The sequence below is a fragment of the Arachis hypogaea genome, chromosome 19 (genome assembly GCF_003086295.3).
Source record: "Arachis hypogaea cultivar Tifrunner chromosome 19, arahy.Tifrunner.gnm2.J5K5, whole genome shotgun sequence".
Classification (NCBI taxonomy): Eukaryota; Viridiplantae; Streptophyta; class Magnoliopsida; order Fabales; family Fabaceae; genus Arachis; species Arachis hypogaea.
The window spans coordinates 70,352,650-70,369,845 of NC_092054.1; positions in this window are offsets into that span (position 1 = coordinate 70,352,650).

Here is a 17,196-nt window from a genome sequence, read left to right on the forward strand (position 1 = left end):
TTTGGAGAAGAACCGAATTGAACTGGGTTGGAATCATGAAAGCTTGAGTAAAAGTTGGAGTAAAAGTTAGGGTCTAACTTTTGTTCCAACTTTTCACATCAGCACCCTTGTTTTGCTGATACCAACGTTGGGGCAAAAGTTAGGGGTCTAACTTTTGCTCCAACGTTGGCCTCCCCTTAGTTATTCATGGCGCCAACGTTAGCCAGAAAGTTAGGGGCTAACGTTGGCGCAAACTTTTGCTAGCCCAGGGAGTTTTTCAAGCGCCAACGTTAGCCAAAAAGTTAGGGGCTAACGTTGGCGCAAACTTTTGGTGCATCCAGGGAGTGTTTTTCATGCCAAAAGTTAGCCAAAAAGTTAGGGGCTAACTTTTGCTCCAGCTTTTGCTTCCTGGTTCATAATTAATTCAAGACTCAAGTCATTCCTCCTAGCCATTCCTTCTTGCATCAACCTTTCTCCAAGCTTTCTTCACCTATCATTAATCAACCAAACACATCAAAGCTATGCTCAAAATCATGAGATATTCATTCTTTCATAATATGTGACATTTATAGCATAAAACCTCATGAAATAGCATGAATTCATACATGGTTGATTAAATCAAAGGAAACATGAAAATCCACTCAATTGGCTTGCTTTTGGCTCAAGAAAGTGCATAATTCAATTGAAAACAAAAGAAAAATGCTAGTGAAACTAGGCTAAGATGACTTGTCATCACAACACCAAACTTAAAGCTTGCTTGTCCCCAAGCAAGAAATGAATTATGCTCATAGGTTCTTTCACTTAAGACGGATTGAAGAATAAATTGTAAGGTCCTGTGAGTGAAGTGATCAAGTGTCAGTGGGGTGAACTCTAAATCATATGCTCATGCAAGGGCTTCAGTGCTCACTAGTCTTCACATATTGGGAGTCTTAGGTCTTAGGATTTTCATCCAAATGGTATCATGGAGATCTCTTTATATGTAGTCACCTTGAAGCAGCTTATAGTTTCTTTGCTTTGGCCTTGACTCTAAGTGTCATGTCTCAAAGCGGCTCTTTAGATAAGCTTTCAATCAATACTCCTAAACCAGTTGGTTTTAAGGTATTAGGTGTTAAAGCACCCCTAAGGATTTACTTGCTCAAGCCTCATTCCTTGACACAGCTCAACCACAAGCATTTACTAGGCTAACAACTCTTTGAGTTTTGTTTCTTCTTTCTTTTTCTGCCTAGTAATTGATACTCAGAGCCTTGGGCCATGTTCTTTTTGTTTTTGTATTTTCTTTTCTTTCTTTTGTTTTGTTTGCTGCTTCTTGGATCAATAAATTTTTGAGAATCTCCACAATACTTCTTTGAACTTCATGTCCTGCCTATGAGCTCCCATGCAAGTTTTCACAAGCATGCATCCTCAATACATAATCATACAACTAGAATCGCCACTTCTCCTAATCTTTTGCTTGCCTCAAAATTGTTTAATTCCTCAATCCTTCTTTTCAAAGAACTTTCATGTGATGCAATTTTTTTTGAACATTGAGTACAAACAAGTTTTGAAGAGAAAAATGTTGTGAATGATCAAGCATCTTGCTTATTGAATTACAGAAAAGAAACCATGCTAAACAGACAGATAATCAGGGAAACTAAACCACTCTCAATCATAGCAGTGTTTGATGTAAGATAATCACTTAACAATACAACCTTTTGGAGTTCACTTGCTTTCCTTCTTCTCATCATCATCATTGCTGGCCTTTAGGTTCATCTTTTGTTTCTTTGGTTGATAATGCTTAATCCTTCCAAAAGCTTGTATGGACCTCTGTAATGATATTGAAAGTTGCTTGTTCCCCAAGCACTTGGAAACAATGGTTAGTCTGGCTGATTTATTTATGGGCTTTTGAACTTACTTTGGTGTGGGAACACCAAAATTAGTACCTTGCCAATGGTTTTCATGTATCAAATTAACCATGTGTGATAAATTTTTTTTTCTTTTCTTCTTCTTTTTTTCAAAAGCAATAAAACTGAAAACTAGGAAACAGCAGAATAGTTAACTAGTTCATCCAACATGCTTGAAGCCAGCATTATGCAGAAAGTGAGAATGTGTTTTATAATGGGATTTTGGTGAAACACCAAACTTAGAATCCTGCATTCTCCTTTAGATTGTTTTGGTGTGCAACACCAAACTTAGCTTCTTTCATTATAGATAAAACTACTTAACCTTTTTATTAAAATAGTTATGAACAGAAAACTACCTCAGGTTGGGTTGCCTCCCAACAAGCGCTCTTTTATTGTCACTAGCTTGACATCCTTTATCCTCTGATCATGGAAGTTGAGGCTTCTGTTGCCTTAGGTTTCCTTCTCTTGCTATGGGCTTCCTTCTTTCTGTTTCTCTTTCCATAGCCTTCTTACTTTCCTCCATATCTTGGAATTCTTCTTCTGATTCCTCTTCTCCAACAATATTTTTCCCTCTTTCAGCTCTTCTTAACCTTCTAAGAGTTCTTTCGTCTTGTTCATGAAAGATGGGTGTATTTCTTCTTGTACCTGACATACAAGCATAACATAAGAAACACACAAACCAGTGACACTTTAATCTATTGCTAGAATGAAGTTTTAGTTAGCTTAAGCAAAAATTCAAACAGTTAGTGGGTTAATTGAAAATTAAAGGAACAGAAAATAAAAATGCTAGATCTAGATCACCACCTCACTTAATCATTGTCAATCTAATTCAATCCCCGGCAACGGCGCCAAAAACTTGATGGGATATTTTCGTAGAAAAACGAATTTCTCCAAAACACCCAAATCTAACCGGCAAGTGCACCGGGTCGCATCAAGTAATAATAACTCACGGGAGTGAGGTCGATCCCACAGGGATTGAAGGATTGAGCAATTTTAGTTTAGTGGTTGATTTAGTCAAGCGAATCAAGATTTGGTTGAGAGATTTGTGATTTGCAAAATTTAAATTGCATAGAAAGTAAAGGGAATGGGTAATTGGCATGAAATTAAAGAGAGCTGAAATTTAAAGTGCTGAATCTTAAAGAACAAGAAATTAAATGGCAGAAACTTAGAACGCAAGAAATGTAAATTGAAGAATCTTAAAGTGCAAGAAATGTAAATGGCTTGAATTGTAAAGGGAATTGGGAGTTGGATTTGCAGGAATTAAACAAGGGAAATTAAAATTCAACAAGCAGAGGAATAGAAGAACACTTGGATTGAATCAGATCTAGAAACAGAATTATAAATGAGCATGAAAACAGTAAACAGGGAATGGGAAATGGGAAATCCGGATCTCAGGACCCAAGAGACTAGAAAACCAAGTCTAGATCTCAATGCCTTCCTAGATCCAACAAGAACAATTGCAAAGGAAATTGTAAATTGCAAAGAAAGTAGATGAAGAACAATTAACCGAAACTGAAATTCAATTAAGCAGAAAATTAAACAAGATTCCAAGGTGAGATTGAAACAGAATTTCTTCAATTCTCCACCCAAAATCCAAGACAAGAAAAGTAAAGAGTGCTGGGCAAGAACAAGGAAGAAGAGAAATCAATTCTCCTCCCAAATTCTCTTGAATTAAAACAACAATGCTAAGAAATGTAAAAGTGAGCTCTCCGCAAAACTCAAAAGAAAGCTATTCTGAAAAACTAAAAGGGAAGCTCCCTTTAAAACTTAAATTCTAATCTATTTATACACTTTCTTCAAATGGTCTTCAAGCCTTCAATTGGGCCTTTGCTCTTGGTGTTTGGAGAAGAACCGAATTGAACTGGGTTGGAATCATGAAAGCTTGAGTAAAAGTTGGAGTAAAAGTTAGGGTCTAACTTTTGTTCCAACTTTTCACATCAGCACCCTTGTTTTGCTGATACCAACGTTGGGGCAAAAGTTAGGGGTCTAACTTTTGCTCCAACGTTGGCCTCCCCTTAGTTATTCATGGCGCCAACGTTAGCCAGAAAGTTAGGGGCTAACGTTGGCGCAAACTTTTGCTAGCCCAGGGAGTTTTTCAAGCGCCAACGTTAGCCAAAAAGTTAGGGGCTAACGTTGGCGCAAACTTTTGGTGCATCCAGGGAGTGTTTTTCATGCCAAAAGTTAGCCAAAAAGTTAGGGGCTAACTTTTGCTCCAGCTTTTGCTTCCTGGTTCATAATTAATTCAAGACTCAAGTCATTCCTCCTAGCCATTCCTTCTTGCATCAACCTTTCTCCAAGCTTTCTTCACCTATCATTAATCAACCAAACACATCAAAGCTATGCTCAAAATCATGAGATATTCATTCTTTCATAATATGTGACATTTATAGCATAAAACCTCATGAAATAGCATGAATTCATACATGGTTGATTAAATCAAAGGAAACATGAAAATCCACTCAATTGGCTTGCTTTTGGCTCAAGAAAGTGCATAATTCAATTGAAAACAAAAGAAAAATGCTAGTGAAACTAGGCTAAGATGACTTGTCATCACAACACCAAACTTAAAGCTTGCTTGTCCCCAAGCAAGAAATGAATTATGCTCATAGGTTCTTTCACTTAAGACGGATTGAAGAATAAATTGTAAGGTCCTGTGAGTGAAGTGATCAAGTGTCAGTGGGGTGAACTCTAAATCATATGCTCATGCAAGGGCTTCAGTGCTCACTAGTCTTCACATATTGGGAGTCTTAGGTCTTAGGATTTTCATCCAAATGGTATCATGGAGATCTCTTTATATGTAGTCACCTTGAAGCAGCTTATAGTTTCTTTGCTTTGGCCTTGACTCTAAGTGTCATGTCTCAAAGCGGCTCTTTAGATAAGCTTTCAATCAATACTCCTAAACCAGTTGGTTTTAAGGTATTAGGTGTTAAAGCACCCCTAAGGATTTACTTGCTCAAGCCTCATTCCTTGACACAGCTCAACCACAAGCATTTACTAGGCTAACAACTCTTTGAGTTTTGTTTCTTCTTTCTTTTTCTGCCTAGTAATTGATGCTCAGAGCCTTGGGCCATGTTCTTTTTGTTTTTGTATTTTCTTTTCTTTCTTTTGTTTTGTTTGCTGCTTCTTGGATCAATAAATTTTTGAGAATCTCCACAATACTTCTTTGAACTTCATGTCCTGCCTATGAGCTCCCATGCAAGTTTTCACAAGCATGCATCCTCAATACATAATCATACAACTAGAATCGCCACTTCTCCTAATCTTTTGCTTGCCTCAAAATTGTTTAATTCCTCAATCCTTCTTTTCAAAGAACTTTCATGTGATGCAATTTTTTTTGAACATTGAGTACAAACAAGTTTTGAAGAGAAAAATGTTGTGAATGATCAAGCATCTTGCTTATTGAATTACAGAAAAGAAACCATGCTAAACAGACAGATAATCAGGGAAACTAAACCACTCTCAATCATAGCAGTGTTTGATGTAAGATAATCACTTAACAATACAACCTTTTGGAGTTCACTTGCTTTCCTTCTTCTCATCATCATCATTGCTGGCCTTTAGGTTCATCTTTTGTTTCTTTGGTTGATAATGCTTAATCCTTCCAAAAGCTTGTATGGACCTCTGTAATGATATTGAAAGTTGCTTGTTCCCCAAGCACTTGGAAACAATGGTTAGTCTGGCTGATTTATTTATGGGCTTTTGAACTTACTTTGGTGTGGGAACACCAAAATTAGTACCTTGCCAATGGTTTTCATGTATCAAATTAACCATGTGTGATAAATTTTTTTTTCTTTTCTTCTTCTTTTTTTCAAAAGCAATAAAACTGAAAACTAGGAAACAGCAGAATAGTTAACTAGTTCATCCAACATGCTTGAAGCCAGCATTATGCAGAAAGTGAGAATGTGTTTTATAATGGGATTTTGGTGAAACACCAAACTTAGAATCCTGCATTCTCCTTTAGATTGTTTTGGTGTGCAACACCAAACTTAGCTTCTTTCATTATAGATAAAACTACTTAACCTTTTTATTAAAATAGTTATGAACAGAAAACTACCTCAGGTTGGGTTGCCTCCCAACAAGCGCTCTTTTATTGTCACTAGCTTGACATCCTTTATCCTCTGATCATGGAAGTTGAGGCTTCTGTTGCCTTAGGTTTCCTTCTCTTGCTATGGGCTTCCTTCTTTCTGTTTCTCTTTCCATAGCCTTCTTACTTTCCTCTATATCTTGGAATTCTTCTTCTGATTCCTCTTCTCCAACAATATTTTTCCCTCTTTCAGCTCTTCTTAACCTTCTAAGAGTTCTTTCGTCTTGTTCATGAAAGATGGGTGTATTTCTTCTTGTACCTGACATACAAGCATAACATAAGAAACACACAAACCAGTGACACTTTAATCTATTGCTAGAATGAAGTTTTAGTTAGCTTAAGCAAAAATTCAAACAGTTAGTGGGTTAATTGAAAATTAAAGGAACAGAAAATAAAAATGCTAGATCTAGATCACCACCTCACTTAATCATTGTCAATCTAATTCAATCCCCGGCAACGGCGCCAAAAACTTGATGGGATATTTTCGTAGAAAAACGAATTTCTCCAAAACACCCAAATCTAACCGGCAAGTGCACCGGGTCGCATCAAGTAATAATAACTCACGGGAGTGAGGTCGATCCCACAGGGATTGAAGGATTGAGCAATTTTAGTTTAGTGGTTGATTTAGTCAAGCGAATCAAGATTTGGTTGAGAGATTTGTGATTTGCAAAATTTAAATTGCATAGAAAGTAAAGGGAATGGGTAATTGGCATGAAATTAAAGAGAGCTGAAATTTAAAGTGCTGAATCTTAAAGAACAAGAAATTAAATGGCAGAAACTTAGAACGCAAGAAATGTAAATTGAAGAATCTTAAAGTGCAAGAAATGTAAATGGCTTGAATTGTAAAGGGAATTGGGAGTTGGATTTGCAGGAATTAAACAAGGGAAATTAAAATTCAACAAGCAGAGGAATAGAAGAACACTTGGATTGAATCAGATCTAGAAACAGAATTATAAATGAGCATGAAAACAGTAAACAGGGAATGGGAAATGGGAAATCCGGATCTCAGGACCCAAGAGACTAGAAAACCAAGTCTAGATCTCAATGCCTTCCTAGATCCAACAAGAACAATTGCAAAGGAAATTGTAAATTGCAAAGAAAGTAGATGAAGAACAATTAACCGAAACTGAAATTCAATTAAGCAGAAAATTAAACAAGATTCCAAGGTGAGATTGAAACAGAATTTCTTCAATTCTCCACCCAAAATCCAAGACAAGAAAAGTAAAGAGTGCTGGGCAAGAACAAGGAAGAAGAGAAATCAATTCTCCTCCCAAATTCTCTTGAATTAAAACAACAATGCTAAGAAATGTAAAAGTGAGCTCTCCGCAAAACTCAAAAGAAAGCTATTCTGAAAAACTAAAAGGGAAGCTCCCTTTAAAACTTAAATTCTAATCTATTTATACACTTTCTTCAAATGGTCTTCAAGACTTCAATTGGGCCTTTGCTCTTGGTGTTTGGAGAAGAACCGAATCGAACTGGGTTGGAATCATGAAAGCTTGAGTAAAAGTTGGAGTAAAAGTTAGGGTCTAACTTTTGCTCCAACTTTTCACATCAGCACCCTTGTTTTGCTGATACCAACGTTGGGGCAAAAGTTAGGGGTCTAACTTTTGCTCCAACGTTGGCCTCCCCTTAGTTATTCATGGCGCCAACGGTAGCCAGAAAGTTAGGGGCTAACGTTGGCGCAAACTTTTGCTAGCCCAGGGAGTTTTTTAAGCGCCAACGTTAGCCAAAAAGTTAGGGGCTAACGTTGGCGCAAACTTTTGGTGCATCCAGGGAGTGTTTTTCATGCCAAAAGTTAGCCAAAAAGTTACGGGCTAACTTTTGCTCCAAATTTTGCCCAAAAGTTAGCCAAAAAGTTAGGAGCTAACTTTTGCTCCAACTTTTGCCCAAAAGTTAGCCAAAAAGTTAGGGGCTAACTTTTGCTCCAGCTTTTGCTTCCTGGTTCATAATTAATTCAAGACTCAAGTCATTCCTCCTAGCCATTCCTTCTTGCATCAACCTTTCTCCAAGCTTTCTTCACCTATCATTAATCAACCAAACACATCAAAGCTATGCTCAAAATCATGAGATATTCATTCTTTCATAATATGTGACATTTATAGCATAAAACCTCATGAAATAGCATGAATTCATACATGGTTGATTAAATCAAAGGAAACATGAAAATCCACCCAATTGGCTTGCTTTTGGCTCAAGAAAGTGCATAATTCAATTGAAAACAAAAGAAAAATGCTAGTGAAACTAGGCTAAGATGACTTGTCATCAACGCCTAAGTGACTTTTGAAGCTGGCGTTCCACGCCTTCGATACCAAGTGGCACACCCAGATGTTGATCTCTTCTAGAGTGATGAACTGGCGTGCCACGCTCATGGCTCAAGTGGCACGCCCATAGTGTGTAATGGGCTAGGCGTGCCACGCCCAGTTTCTGGCGTGCCACGCCCATGTAAAATGTTCAAATGTGCTTCTCTGGAATTCATAACTGGCGTGCCACGCTCAGTTCCTGGCGTGCCACGCCCATATAAATAGCCTGAGGATCTTTTCTGGAATTTAGTACTGGCGTGCCACGCTCAATTCCTGGCGTGCCACGCCCATGCGTTTTTGTGGCGTTTGCTCCAAGTGGCACGCCAGTTTCACACGGCCAAATTGTTTTGTTGTTTTCTTCCTCTTTTTGATGTCTTTTTCACTTGAAATTCATCACAAACCCTTTTGAAAGCAATGTACCATAGTATTCATCAAATAATGCATGAATTGCAATGATCAAATGAGATTATGCTCTTTTATGGTCCTTTTTATGCAAGAAAAAAGGGTAGATGATGCAAGTTGATAAACCACTATTTTATGATTTATATTGTGTTTAATTGAGTGGTTTTTATCAAGCCATTACCTACTTATTCATATGAATTGCATGATTTTATAATTCCTTCCTAGTATTGTTTATGGTTGAAAACTTGCTTCCTAGAAACCTTTAATTAGTACATTTTAACTCTCCATTATACCATTCGATGCCGTGATCCATGTGTTAAGTGTTTCAGGCATCATAGGGCAGGAATGGCTCAGAGAATGGAGAGGAAGCTTGCAAAAATGGAAGGAACACAATAAATTAAGGAGATGACCAGCGAACACTGACGCGAGTGCATAGCTCACGCGAGCACGCGAAATAAAGAAATTATAACGATGCGAATGCGTGCCTGACGCAAACGCGTGGATTGAAGTCTGCACGAATGACGCGAACGCGTCGACGATGCGCTCGTGTGACAAGAAAAATCGCTAAATGAAACGAACGCGTGGACCTGCGCGATCTGCAGAAATAACAGGAAACGCTGGGGGCGATTTCAGGCCGCGTTTTGACTCAGTTTTTGGCGCAGAAACACAGACTAAAGCTAGAGAACATGCAAAGACTCAATACGCATCCACACACATTCAGATACATTGATATTAGGATTATTTTTAGTTTTAGATCTGATCTAGATTAGCATTACATTGATAGTTTATGCTTTTGCTTTGGATTTTGGATGTTAAAGAGTCATTACCTCCGTTGAAGACACTACTTTAGTTTGTTTCCTTATTCCTTTACTCTTTTCAGTTGATCATTGACCCTATTCAGATAAGTATGTTGCATTATGGATTTATTAAGATATAGAGTTACCTTTACTTTTAATTAATTGTTAATTCTCTATTTTATTTTATTTAATTTATTATGTCTTCTTATATTTTTATGAGTATTAAATCCATGTCAATGGAGTAGATTTTCTACTTGACATGGGGGTTGATTAAAAGGAGACTATTGAGTTGGAATGCTCAAGTGCATAGTTAAATTGGACGTTGTTGGCTAATTCTGTATCTACTAACGCTAGAACTTCTGATAAGGATTTAATTGGGGTTTTAAGGGTTTAATATTATCCAAGTAATAAAATCCTAATGGAAGGGGATAAGAAAAGAATGACATCAAGAAGAGGAATTTATTGGCATAAAGAGACACAGCGGAAACATAAAGATAGATAAAGAAAAACAAAAGGATAGATACAGTTTTCCTACTAGACCTCTAAGATACCTGTTCTTAGCAACCTAGGTCACCGGAAAGGATTCCCTACTAGACCTTCAAAGAACCTGTCCTTGACAACCTAGATCAGAGGGACGAAAACTGAAAGAAACCACCACACAGATCACCTTAGTGTTGGATCCTCCAATCTTCCTCACGCAACAAGTGAAGCAAATCACTCACCTCACTTCTCACACAATAACAAGTGCTTAAAAGCAACTGAAATTTATTCATCAAAGTTATTCCAAATGGTCTCACCAGAGGTGTTTAAATAGGATCCTAACAAACTAACTAAAAGATAAGATAACTAATTTAAATCAGATTTGATCTTATTAGATTAGATCAGATTTGATTTAAATTTTAAAATCCTAAAGATATGATAACTAATTTAAATCAGATTTGATCTTATTAGATTAGATCAGATTTGATTTAAATTTAAAATCCCTAAAAATACTACTAAGCAAATCAGGAGTAATTCAAATCTTTCAACAAACTCTAACAACAAAACAAACTAACATAAATGCCTAAAAATTCGAAAATTAATAATAAATTATGTCTCTAATTGAATTTGAAAAGCATTATTAGGCTTCTTGCTGTCCTGACTTAGCCCAATGGGCTTTATGAGTTGTCGCCCTTTTAGCACCACTGTTTTTGAGACTGACTCTTGGTCTTCTAGATGTCCAAGACTGGCATGGCACAATTCTTCTAGAATTCAGATCCTTGAATATGACAAGATTATCATTCCGTCCCTTAGCTCTAAGATTACGAAAATGTCCTCCTAACCACATATCATTCTCTCCCTCTTCAAAAAGATTCGTCCTCGAATCTTGCATGAGATGCTCTTCGTCCCTCCAAGGAATCCAAACCCAATCTCCAGGTTTAAATACCATGGTTTGATGACTCTTCTCTACCCACTGAATTGTGGCTATGTCCTTCATGTGTGCAAGTTCAATCTTTCCAACCATAGTTTCACCATCTTGTTCAAAGTGTGCAATTTGTCTTCCTTTCTTTTCATCCATATTAATGCCTCTATAGTTGATCAGTGAATCTACAAAGCCTGGGAAAGTTGATATAAAAACACTAGGAATTTCATGGTTAGATGTATGAGAAACTAAGGACTATGTGGATTTCAATGAGACTAATGCACTCTTGTCTAAGCTAGAACTTTCTAGATCTCTCTCACAAGTGTGTTTAATGAACTCAGTTTCTTTTTCGCTTATTGACTCCTCTCGCTCACTATTATCATCTTTTCTCTCAAAACTCTCGCTTTCAATCAAACATGGATTTTTTTTACTCAAACACTCATTCTCTTTCTCAATTTCTTTTCTCTCATATTTTTCAAATTGCTCACATCCCAAGGACCCAGTTGAGAAATTCTGCACTGTTGAATCTTCCAAGGACACATCACCCTCTACAGCATACTCAACAAAGTCTTTCATTTCTGGTTTTGAAGAAGAATGAAAGATAGGCGTAGAAGAATTCCTCTTGTTATGGTGATCTATCATTTGTTGCACTTGCTCCCAGTTAATGGCCAATTTGACCAAATCGTCCATGGTCGTGTAACGGTAACGTTGGACTGTATTTGCAAGTTCTTCGCGTAATCCAAACAAAAATCGATCCATAAGAACCTCAGGACTCCTTTTGATATTAGCCTTGTCCATCAAATATAAAAACTCCTTGTGGTACTCCATCACTGATTGTGAACCTTGTTGCAACTTACAAAATCTTCCAAAAAATTCATTGTGGTAAGATGATGGTACAACTCGATTCCTCATGTGGTATGATGATGGCACAAACTGTCTCCTCATGATTTTCTTCATCTTCTCCCAGCTGCAAATTGGGCTCTTTCTGTACCGTCTTCTAGATCTTCCCAATTCGGTCCACCATATACGGGTAGCATCGGAAAAATTGGCTTGTACCAGTTGAACCTTCTTTTCCTCTGAAAGGATGCAATTTGCAAAAAACGACTCTACCTTTCTTTCCCATTCGAAATAAGCTTCAGGATTGTTCCTCCCTTTAAATGCAGGGATTTTCAACCGAAAACCCTTTTTCACATATGAGATTCCGTTATCATCACTATCGTATTCAATCATATTTTTATTTATTTTTTTATATTTTTTTTTCAGACACTGACTTAAAGATAGAATAAGTGCAAAAATAAAATAAAAAAAAAAGATTTTTTTTTTCGTTTTTTTTTGTTTGACTCTAACGTGAATTTACAGAAATTAAAGAAAAAAAAGGACTAAACAAGACCCATGGAACGTGTAGATAAATAAGAATTTACCTACGACCTGTAACTGATACCAGATGATAAGGAAATTAAAACAAAGATGATAGATAAAGGGAGTTTTTCCTACTAGACCTCTAAGAAACCTGTTCTTAGCAACCTAGGTCACCGGAAAGGATTCCCTACTAGACCTTCAAAGAACCTGTCCTTGACAACCTAGATCAGAGGGACGAAAACTGAAAGAAACCACCATACAGATCACCTTAGTGTTGGATCCTCCAATCTTCCTCATGCAACAAGTGAAGCAAATCACTCACCTCACTTCTCACACAATAACAAGTGCTTAAAAGCAACTGAAATTTATTCATCAAAGTTATTCCAAATGGTCTCACCAGAGGTGTTTAAATAGGATCCTAACAAACTAACTAAAAGATAAGATAACTAATTTAAATCAGATTTGATCTTATTAGATTAGATCAGATTTGATTTAAATTTTAAAATCCTAAAGATATGATAACTAATTTAAATCAGATTTGATCTTATTAGATTAGATCAGATTTGATTTAAATTTAAAATTCCTAAAAATACTACTAAGCAAATCAGGAGTAATTCAAATCTTTCAACAAACTCTAACAACAAAACAAACTAACATAAATGCCTAAAAATTCGAAAATTAATAATAAATTATGTCTCTAATTGAATTTGAAAAGCATTATTGGGCTTCTTGCTGTCCTGACTTAGCCCAATGGGCTTTATGAGTTGTCGCCCTTTCAGCACCACTGTTTTTGAGACGGACTCTTGGTCTTCTAGATGTCCAAGACTGGATGGCACAATTCTTCTAGAATTCAGATCCTTGAATATGACAAGATTATCATTCCGTCCCTTAGCTCTAAGATTACGAAAATGTCCTCCTGACCACATATCACCTTCCCAAGGGAGAGGACTAGGATTTGCGGATAAGAGTTAGATTAATCACTTGACTTTCCTTTCTTTAGTAAGGGTTAACTAAGTGAAAACAACAACCTCTTTACACTACACTTGAGAATATTCCAACAAGGATAAAACTTTCAATTAATCATTCCCCAATCAAGGCCTTTTAATATTAATAATAATTCTTAGTTTATTACTTTAATTTACAATTATTTTAAATTGCTCATTATCCAACTCAAACTTTCTTGAAAATTACTGATTAATAAATTAGCATTCTTTCCTACAACTCGTTGTGAGACGACCTAGGACTCATACTGCCAGTATTTTTATTTCTAAAATTTGTGACAACTTTTCTAAATTGACAAGGCAGACCTTAGCTGGTAAAGAACTATACTCACAACGTATTCTATAAGTTATTTCTTAATTAGCTGACCTCTGCCTGCTGTTCACAAGTCATCAGCGTGCCATGTCTATCTTCTGGCATGCCACACCCATGTAAATTGCTCAAACATGCCTCTTTGGAAATCATAACTGGCATGCCATGCCTAGTTCCTGGCGTGCCACGCCCAGTTCCTAGCATGCCACGCCCATATAGATGACTTGAGGATCCTTTCTGTAATTCAATACTGGCGTGCCACGCTCAGCTCCTAGCGTGCCACACCCATACATTTTTGTGGCCTTTGCTCCAAGTGGTACGCCAATTTCACACGCCCAGTTTATTTTGTTATTTTCTTCCCCTTTTTGATGTCTTTTTCACCTGAAATTCAGCACAAACCCATTTCAAAGCAATGTACCATAATATTAATCAAATAGTGCATGAATTGCAATGATCAAATGAGATTATGCTCCTTTTATGGTCTTTTTTATGCAAGAAAAAAGGGTAGATGATGCAAGTCATCACTCACCATATCAAATCAGTACTCTTAGACTTTCCTAATCCTACGAGGACCCGAAAGAGGTGAAGTGCGTAAATTAGGAAGCTGTAAAGTATACCATGATCGCAGGGCAACTGTACAAATAGGGATTGACCCAACCCCTCCTGCATAGAACTCGGTAACACATATTACATACTTCGTGAGGTTCACGAGGGATGCTACGACCACCATGTCGGAGGCTGAACCCTAGCCTAAAAGGTCATTTACGCTGGGTACTTCTGGCCTAACATCATTAGAGATTCCCTCCAGTTAGTTAGAAGTTGCAAGAAATGCCACGTCCATGCCGACCTTCACTAGGCAGCCCCCGCCAGCTCAGTGTAATAATGGCAGATTGCCCTCGTAGGACCTTTTCCCACGGATCCTGGACAATTTTGATTCCTTATAGTCGCTATCAACTACTACACGATGTAATTAAGGTGAAGGCATTGGCCACCATCACGGCCACCCAATGCCGAAAGTTCTTCTAGAGGAAAGTCATAACTCAGTTCGAAATACCTGAGATCGTAATCACAGATAACGGAATACAGTTTGCGGATTAAAGATTCAAGGAGTTCCTAGAAGGATTCGGTATCTCACAGTGCTTCAGCTTGGTAGACACCTACAAACCAATGGCCAAGTAGAGGCGGCCAACAAGATCATCCTAAAGGGCCTCAAGAGATGACTAGATGAAGCCAAAGTCCTTTGGGTTGACAAACTAGGATCTGTTCTCTGGTCATATTCAACATCCCCACAAACCTCAATGGGAGAAACCCCATTTTGGTTGACATACAGCCTAAAGGCCATAATTTCGGTGGAGGTCGAAGATCCCAGCCCATGAAGAACCGTAGGAGGACTCGACGAGGATGTAGAGCGGGACCTCACAGATGAAGTTAGGAGCATAGAACACCTGCAAGAGCTAGCCTTGAAACAAAGGACCAGCTTAAGCTACAACCACGGAGTAGTGAAGCGAGACTTCAAACAGGGAGACCTCGTCTTATGATGAAACGACATCGATCCCCCCACCCCGAGAGAAGGAAAGCTCACACATATTTGGGAGGGTCACCACCGAATAAAGTCCGTTATTGGAAAAAGAACCTACAAACTCAAGCAACTCAACGGCACCGAGTTATTGAGGTCATGGATCACCGCAAATACACGACGCTACTATGCGTAAAGACGTTCCACCGACCAGATACCCTTAGCAAGATTAAGGTCCCCTTTAATTTCTCTTCCATTATTTTTATAATTTTTCTGTTGTCTATCATTTTCTCCTTTTTCTTCTCCGGGCACTCTTTTGTACCCACGATGAGAGGTTTTAACGAGGCCCAACCATAAATAAAAGTCATTTCAACATTTTCTCTTTTTAAGATTATTTTTCACATTCCTAACAAACCAACAAAACAAATAGAATAAACTAACGACTATCCCCAAGGCCCGGTTACCCCTGAGGCTAATACAATGGATATCCACAAATGTAAACATAAGTATCTAAAATGGCCCACCAGGAGTCCCACTATTCATACACACACCAAAGGAAAAATTGCTTACAAACTTAAAGGAAAACAAAGAAAAATGTTCCGAAGATAATATAAACGTCAAACACAAGGCGTATTGTAAACATCTAGTAATTAATGAATAATTAACTAATAAATTAATTATATTCAAAGAGATTAGAAAATTAAATTTTATAGTTTAAAGAAGTAAAAATAAGTAAATACTAATTTTAAAGTTTTTGGCCCAAAAACGTACGAACGGGCCAACGGGCCAAACCAGTTGTACCGGGCTCAAACCGAGTCCAAGGACCATTATATTAAACCCAAAAGTGTCATCTTCTTCCTCAAAACCACATGAAAACATGCTGAATGCAAAAGGGAGAGCAAGAAACATGAACCCTAACCCTTGCCCAAAATTCAAATCCATGTAACTTTCAATTGACGAGCTGTTTGTGGCCACGTGTTTGTCTCAGAATTCTCTACAAAATCTACTAAATAATTTGGTAAGAAAAATACCTTTTTCTAACTCAGTTCTCCTCTTTTCAGTTTCGAAAATATTAGGTTTTGATATTGAGAAATTGAAAGATTTCGATGGTTTAGGTGAACTTTAGCAGTGGATAATCAATGGGGATTTCTTGTTTGACTCATGGGTAAGGTAAAAACTTGTTAAACTCTAGTGAATCACTAAATTAGTGAGCCCTATAATGATTATAATCATGTTGTGTGAAGTAAATTGTATTCTTGTTGATTTGGTGTTTAATTTGCCGGTTTGGAACGAAATTTGGGTGATTGGACTTGCGGAATTGGAAATTGGAGCTTTGAAGCTTGTGGAACGGAGGAATTTTGAAGTGCCCAGGAGTTAGGGAGAAATCGGCTAAGGTATAATTTTGGTTTCTCGTAGATAATATATAATGTAACGTGAAAACTTAGGTTAGATGTAGGATAGGTTGAACTATGTGAATTTGAAAAGGTTTAGTGATATTTGGTGTAAATGTTGAGTTGTCATGAACATTGATGATGATTGATGAGACTGATGATTTTCAGTTGTATATTATTGTAAATGTTGAGTCTTGATGATTTGAAAATGATGAGATGTATGGTTATTATGGAGGATTGTTGGAATAGAATTGTTAAACCTTAAGAATTGGTATGTTGAGGATGGTATTGAATGATTATGAAATTGCTTTGGGTATATTTGATGTTGTTTGAGGTGTGAAATTGTCGTGGATTTTCAAATTCCCACAACTGAACCGGCAAGTTGGTAGCACGAATCCCCACACTTTCGTACTGTTGTACCAGCAAGTGCACTGGGTCGTCCAAGTAATACCTAAGCGAGTCAGGGTCGATCCCACGAGAATTGTTGGCTTAAAGCAAGCTATGGTTATCTTGCAGGTCTTAGTCAGGCAGATCAGAAGGTTGTTGGATTGATAGAGTGAAAAAGGTCGAATATATAAACAGAGATAGGAATATGGTTAAGGATTAGAGTTGTTTTGTCTTTTTGAAGTAACTCTGGTATCACTGTCTTCTCTGCTTTTGAATGATTTCTTCTATGACAAGATGTATGTGATCAACGCCATGGGCTGTGGTTGTTGATCTCCTCTGCTACAGATTGAACACCATTGGCCGTGGTCATTGAATTTGACGAAGGGTG